The following is a 7,211-nucleotide window of genomic DNA, read 5'->3' as shown; positions in this document are numbered from 1 at the left end:
TACCCAATAAATAGAAGTTAAAAAAATTATATTTGGAGAAAGACTATTCCATGCTTAAATTTCAAATTGCTAAAATCCATTTATGTTTCAAAGTTTTTAAGAGTTCAGAGCTATTATTGTAAGTGTACAATAATACCAGGAAATCAGATAATTATTTTCGCAGAAAATACAATGTACACTGCTGGCCACCCAAATTGCAACACCAAGAAAGACAAGAGATATCATAACAAAATTTATTTAGTAGATAACATGTTGACCAAGTACCAAATGATTAAACTTATAGACTTCTGTGAAGTGTGGTTCCTTCCAGAATCAGTAGCCAGACTAGCCGCCATCGTTGAAGATCACCGCTGCCACACGTCTCGGCATTGATTCAAAGAGACTTTGGATGTGTTCTTGGGGTACAGCAGATCAAGCAGCTTCCACACGTTGCCAAAGTTGATCTGGTGTGGCAGCTTGGGATGTAATCTGAGTCAATTGTTCAGCAACCATGGACCACATGTTTTCTATCGGCGAAAGATCTGGAAAGTGAGCCGGCCAGGGGAGCAGTTCAATCTGGCGATTGACGAAGAACCCTTGGACAATGCGTGCCACGTATGGTCGCGCATTATCCTGTTGAAATATGGCTGTGGGCAAGCCCTGAAGGTAAGGAAGGACAACTGACTCCAACATCTGGGAGATGTAGTGCTGGCTGTTTAAAGTACGGTGATGCGTATTAGAGGAGTGCGAAAATGATATCCAACACCACCCCATACCATAATACCCGGTGCAGGACTAGTGTGGCAGTGCATACCGCAGCTGTTCAGCAATGGGCGTCTTGCAGACAGACCACTCTGCTGTAAGCGGCGTCGAATGGTACGCGCAGACACTGGATGATGCGTTACAGACTGAATGTGCTGTGCTATGGTTCGTGATGTGACTGAACGATCCGTCACTGCCATGCGCACAATGTTCCTGTCATCACGTGAAGTGGTGCACTGAGGTGGATGCGATCGAACACGTCGGTCCGTCGTAACCTCCTGCATCCAACGGTCACATATCCGCATTACAGTTGTTTGGTTTCGTCCAACACGACTACCGATTTCCTTGAAAGATAATCCACATTCTCGGTAGGCCACTAACCTTCCTCTGTCGAACTCGGATACTTGATCAAACGATGATCGCTGTTTACTACGAGGCATAATTGATCTTTTTTTGAAAAAACTACAAGAAAACACAATTGCCGAACTTGAAATTGTCGAAAACTCCAACCCTTAAATAGCGCTGTGAATTGGCGCCACAAGCGCGCGTGATGTGCGTCTGCGCTGAAATTCTAATCATTTGCATACCTCACCTCCGCTAATGCATGTTGTAAATTTCATGTTATTTGTATGCTTCCTTCAGGGAGTTGCATTTACGGTGGCCAGCAGTGTATAAAGATAAGCAAACCACATTTGTAGAGACATTAGGTTAATTGGAACCAGGCAAGATGAAAAATTAGCAATCGCCTTCGCCGGGAATCGAACCACTGACCTCTGGAATACCGGCCCGGCGTGCAGAATCACTACACCACGAAGGCACGCTAGGAAAGCGGAAGAAATACCTTATACGTTTAACTGAAAGGTTTTCGTGTTCGAAATATTTATGGGTAAAAATAGTTCTTTAGAACATTCTACCAAATATCGATATTAATAAAACAGTAATACTTACATTTTTCTTATATATATATTAATAATTAGTCCAGCTCTATTATGCATATTTATTTCATGCAATGGAAAATAAAACGTTGGAGAAATCAGTAACATTCTGAATATTGTTTTTTATGAGCAGAAAATATGTAGTGCAGACATGTATTTACATAGATATTAATATAACGTAACCTCGAAGTGATTCGATGTAAGCTCTCTGTTTTCAAGAACTGTTAAAATACTGTAAAAATTAAATCTCAAATAAATATAAACTCAGCCATTTAGTACAAAAGGACATTTTATCTTTAGTGAACGTTAGGACCTTTTGAAAGTGGCGGAATCAAATAATTGAATAAATAACTTGATTTTATGAGGATAATACGATGTGAGGTCTCCATTGATTATTATATTTCATGAATAAGTGCAGCGAAAAAAACATTCGTTATGAATATGCAAGGTATTTTCCCATTCTTCACCGCATACTATCCTGTTGTAATTAGAAGCACGACCGGCTAGCAGTTCAGAGGTCTAGAATTCTAATCCAGAAGAGATCATTGCATATTTTCCATGTTTTGCTTTGATAAACTTAATGACTGTGAAATGCCGTCCGAACTAAAAGATGGTGGACGATATTTTGTCACCAACAGAATTTAGGGATTGGGTTCCTTCTTCTCCGGTTTATTTTTTTTTTCAAGAGAAGAGGAGAAAGTAAGACGTTTTCTTCCTCCTTCACGTGTGCTTCCTTGGTGTAATTAGAAGTACGTCCGCCTAGGGAGATGTAGAGTTCGAATCCTGGCGAAAGTAATCCACAAACACATGTCATAATAATGAAACGCGGGATATGCATTGCGTTTTACACAAAATGACACCAGTTGTTGAATAATGTTAAAAAAAATTCCATATATTTAACATCTGCTCAATGGTTTTAAATCAGGAATCACATTCGCAAAAATAATGTATATTTTGATTTCATTTTTAAACATTTTCCATTTTTTGTCACCAAATACTTATAACCGAATCAGAACTTGAAGCATAAATCTAACAAACGCATTAAATATGATTTTCGTATTTCTAAGCTTTACAGAATGTAAGCACAGCTATTTATAGTCTGTTAAAGCTTTCGGAATAAACCTCGTGTTGACAGCTTTCGCATGAGAAAGGAAATTCGCACTTAAAAATGCGTAAAGCGAGGATGAAAATGAAGTACAAATTTCGGAGTCAGTAAAAGATGTTGCTGCAGTTGAAGATGAGTAGCGAATCGTTACTAAAATTCTTACGACCCAATAAGGTCTTAATTGCAAATCGGGTGACAGCAGGAAGTTGCTTAGAGATTTATATAATAGCCTTGTTTATGAGGAGTGTTCAGAGGAAAAGTTTAAGAATGATGATCATCATCCTTTATTTCAGCGTTTGGTAAGGTAGAGCTGCAAAAATTTACTGAGAGTCATATATAAATGTGCGTCAGCTATTGTCCATAATTTCATTTTATGTGAGTCTGATTGAAGGATGAAGAGAGGAAAATTTGCGCTTGTTGTTATAAAGAGACTATTACGTGTTTCATATTGCTCATCAAATGTCATAAATGTTGACAACTGGATTTAAAGTGATTACTCATTCTGTCTTCAGATACAAACAGCAGGAAGTAGACTGCTCTGACTAATTTAACGCTTTTAGCATCATTAAAGTGGTGAAGTTTGTAACTCGTGTTCACAGTTTGGGCGGTTAAACGAAAATTTTTATTCCCATTTAACGCCGCTTAATTATTTGGAAGAAAAGTACACCAATGCGGACATTAGGTTGGAGGGGGGGAAACAGTCTTAAAATGGCATAGATTTTTGAATCAAATTCTGTCAATTTCAAGGGTTGTCAAGATTAAATCCCATTTTATCAAGAGCAGACAATTTCGCTATAAGTATGGTTGTTTTTCCTTATACCTCTGCAAAATATTTTTTTGGCTTTAGGAGAAGAAAAAAAAAAAAAAAAAAAAAAAAAAAAAAAAAAAAAACAGAATACGCAACTGATTCCTGGAGTTTTATCACTAAAATATTTGGATTAATTTCAAGGAAGTTTTCGAATTTTTTTTGCCCAGAAGGTCTTGGAATTTTGCGTTGGTTCACTACAAACGGCTTTTCACTTTCAAATTGTTACCACCAAATATTAGAGCCCTGCATTATATTTAAAGAAATTAAATAATGAAGAATCTGCATTAACAACCTATGTATGTTTCTCGCACTGTGAAAAGACAACGGTACCTAGAGACATCGAATTTTGAATAATGTTGTCCTCTACTCGCATATGAGCAGCTGGAAGACCAAATTTAAAATTTGGAATTTTTTTTTTATTATCTACTATCTCATATTCTGTAAAACTTTAACGAAATTTGGGTTGACAAACTCAACGATTTCAAAGCGAGCCATGGCAACACTGTACGGGAAAAAAAATTATCTCCAGCGCGCGAGACTCTGTATTGGAAATTCTAAAGATATGCTGTTTTTAAATCATTTCGTGATATTGCTACTTAATTGAACTTTATACTTTAAGTGCGAAGAACACGATATTTAATAAATAAAGGTAACACACAAAATGTTAAAAAAACGCCTCTTTGGGCGTAACATAAAATCTGAAAGCTTCCAAAATTTTTTTTTATTTATTTATTAAATTGTTGCTGGGCGAACTACTGTTTCCATCTTTTTAAGAATTTTAGTTTCCGCAGCAGAAGTATTTTTATTATATTATAGAATCCCTTGTGTGTTAAATTAGTACAGATTCATTGATTTAAAACACATGCGATGAGTATTTCCCAAACAAAATGGAATATGCTAAACATACTAGAACAACAACGAAATATTGCATGCAGTTTATTGATAACTGAACTTCTAAAGAAATAAAGATTTTAATTTGAACATAAAGTTGTAACTATGAATGTTAAGATTATTAATAAATATGAAACACAAGTAACATGAGATGCATTTTCAGCATTAGTGCATTAGTGCAAAAATTATGAAAAATATATCTAAAATATTGGTAATAACAAAATCGTGGATTTCGGTGCTTCGCCGAAAATTACTTAGTGATCGGAATGTTCTGTTCCGCGAACTCCCCCCATTTTAATTATATTGCCAACGAGAGAAAAAAATTACACTCTTAAGCACAGATCTGATGTTCTTAGTGTATAAATGTCAGAAACTTTTAAATAAAATTTAATTTAATTTTTGAAAAATAATTTATTAAATCTCGATACTTAGATAATTAGAGATATCTGTAAAAATTTTCTGAAATGTTTCGGCGCCGGAAAGTTTTATTAATATTTGCGCTACTAACACAAGTACTAAAGTATATTTAGATTGTAACCACTGCCGTAGACTGTAACCATTGCTTATTATTTTACATTAATTAGAAAGTAATGAAATGCATTAATTATCCTAAAATTACTTACAAGTTTAAAAAGACTATTTGAATACAATGGATCCTCATTGTTTTGAATTTCCAATTAAAGACATGTACGTTCCAGTTCATTGAAAAACTATGATTTTTAAACCACCAAAGTCTTCTTTTTAACTGCATTTTTATTCAAAAATTCGATTTTATTAATTTTTTCCCGATACAAGCTCGTAACATGAAAAGTTTGCTGCGACTTTATCATAAATCCTGCTTTTTAAGGAATTAAAGTCAGAAAATCATTTGCACAAAATAGCGTTCTTAACTTTTACTTCAATCGCCTATCAAGAGATTTGCCTTTCCTTCCAATGAATTCGAATTTTACTGCACGAGAGATTGCGGCTCGGTGGTCTAGGGGTATGATTCTCGCTTTGGGTGCGAGAGGTCCCGGGTTCAAATCCCGGTCGAGCCCAAACGTCTTCTTTTTCTTAATTGTTATACTAATATATTTTTCTGATTCCTTTACAAATTAATTCTGATTATTCAAGTGAAAAAGGTTCGGGTGAAAAAATTTCTGTACCAAAAAATTAACTTTTTACATAAGAAAAAAAAAAAAAAAAATGATTATATTTTTATTTTTTATTTATTTTTTAGTTTAGAAAATTTTTTTTACTATTATCAGTTTGTTTTCGTAAAATCTAAAAGGTGCCTCTTTTTTTGTACACTTTACTTTCAGCAATAATAATAAATCAGAAAAATTTAAAAATTTAATTTAATTTTTTATTTGAATTATATATATATCTGCGATTAAAAAAGATATACTGCAAAATCTTCTATGGAAAGACAGAAATAAATTGCACTTCACGACAATTTTTACCTCTGGATGACTTTATAAATGAGTATAAATGAGTATAAATACTTTATAAATGAGTTTTTAACCATTCGTCGGAGAATGGTTAAAAACTCATTTATAAAGTATTGTACTATTTTTGCACCTTTTGTGGAAATCTTTGACAGTTCAATTTTTTTTTTGGTTTGTTTATTCGATTTTCCGATAATTTTTTTTTTTTTTAGCACAACACTAATCTTGTTGTTGTTGTGACTAATCTCGCTTGTCTGATATCAGAGCAAACTCACGAAATTCACCGTGACAAAAAGGCAACTGCGCCTGTTGTTGACAAGAGCTTTCGACACCATACACGTGATAGTTGCTAAGTTCCGCCCTCAGTTTTAAGGAGAGCGTCCTCATGGGACGGGTCCGAGGATCTCGCACCTCTTTTACCTACCACCAACCTCTCGAGAGGATTTTCGACTTGCCACTTATTTAGAGTGCCCCCATTCCGTATAGACACTATGCATTTACAAACACCTATGCCTTCTCTGAGATCAGAAACTGGACTCTTCTGTACCACGGTCAGAATCACTGATCACTATTCCGGTTGGGCGGTACAACACTAATCTTTGTTATTGTTATTACTAATCTTCCCAATGTGAACACACAAACACAGTTTCACAGAGTTTTTTTTAGCCAAGGAACAAGGAGTAACGCCTACCTTTGATTACGGCTTTGAGCATCTTGTATATGACAATATGACTTTGTCCCCTTTTCAGTTTTTTTTTCACAGTTTATCAAGAGAACAAACACTCCGATAAATACTCATTTAAAAAAAAAATTGGGGAAATAGTTGATTGTGGGATCACCGATTCAGGTTTATTTTATTTCACAGTTTTGATTGAACGGAATTTCATTTAAATGAGTCCTGTTAAATTCTGTATTGCTGTTATGAATTTGAAATTCGAAATCATTTTCATTTTTTATAAAAGTAGAATAATAAGATGGTAAGTATTATTTCATCTACATATTATTATCAGATTTTCTGAACCATAAATTCTTTTCATATATTATGATTAATATTTTTAAGAAACCTGAAATAAATACTGCCAGTGTTGTTATAATATTACAATTATTATTCTAGTGTAACAACTGATTCAGTGTGAGCATTTGTATTGAAATAAAAGCATTACACTATACATTTACAAATATCCAAATCTTCTGCGGAATTCTAGCCCATGTCCAACGGTACGCAACCCAACGACATTTGTAAGAAAGACTTAATTAGTTTAGGTTTAGTTTTCTTACCATATTTTAGTTAATAATATCTTCGA

General features: G+C 34.4%; 1 non-coding gene across 1 annotated transcript; it reads left to right on the top strand.

Moving 5' to 3' along the window:
* The first annotated feature begins 5,445 nt into the window (after positions 1-5,445).
* On the top strand, positions 5,446-5,517 carry TRNAP-UGG (transfer RNA proline (anticodon UGG)). Its single transcript has one exon. It is a non-coding gene; the product is annotated as a tRNA-Pro (tRNA).
* Positions 5,518-7,211: the final 1,694 nt, after the last annotated feature.

This window comes from Stegodyphus dumicola, chromosome 12, assembly GCF_044657685.1.
Source record: "Stegodyphus dumicola isolate Sdum_Otavi_A_Nest chromosome 12, ASM4465768v1".
NCBI lineage: Eukaryota > Metazoa > Arthropoda > Arachnida > Araneae > Eresidae > Stegodyphus > Stegodyphus dumicola.
Note: the sequence above shows the minus strand (reverse complement) of the source record. Positions and strands in the feature narration are given on the sequence as shown.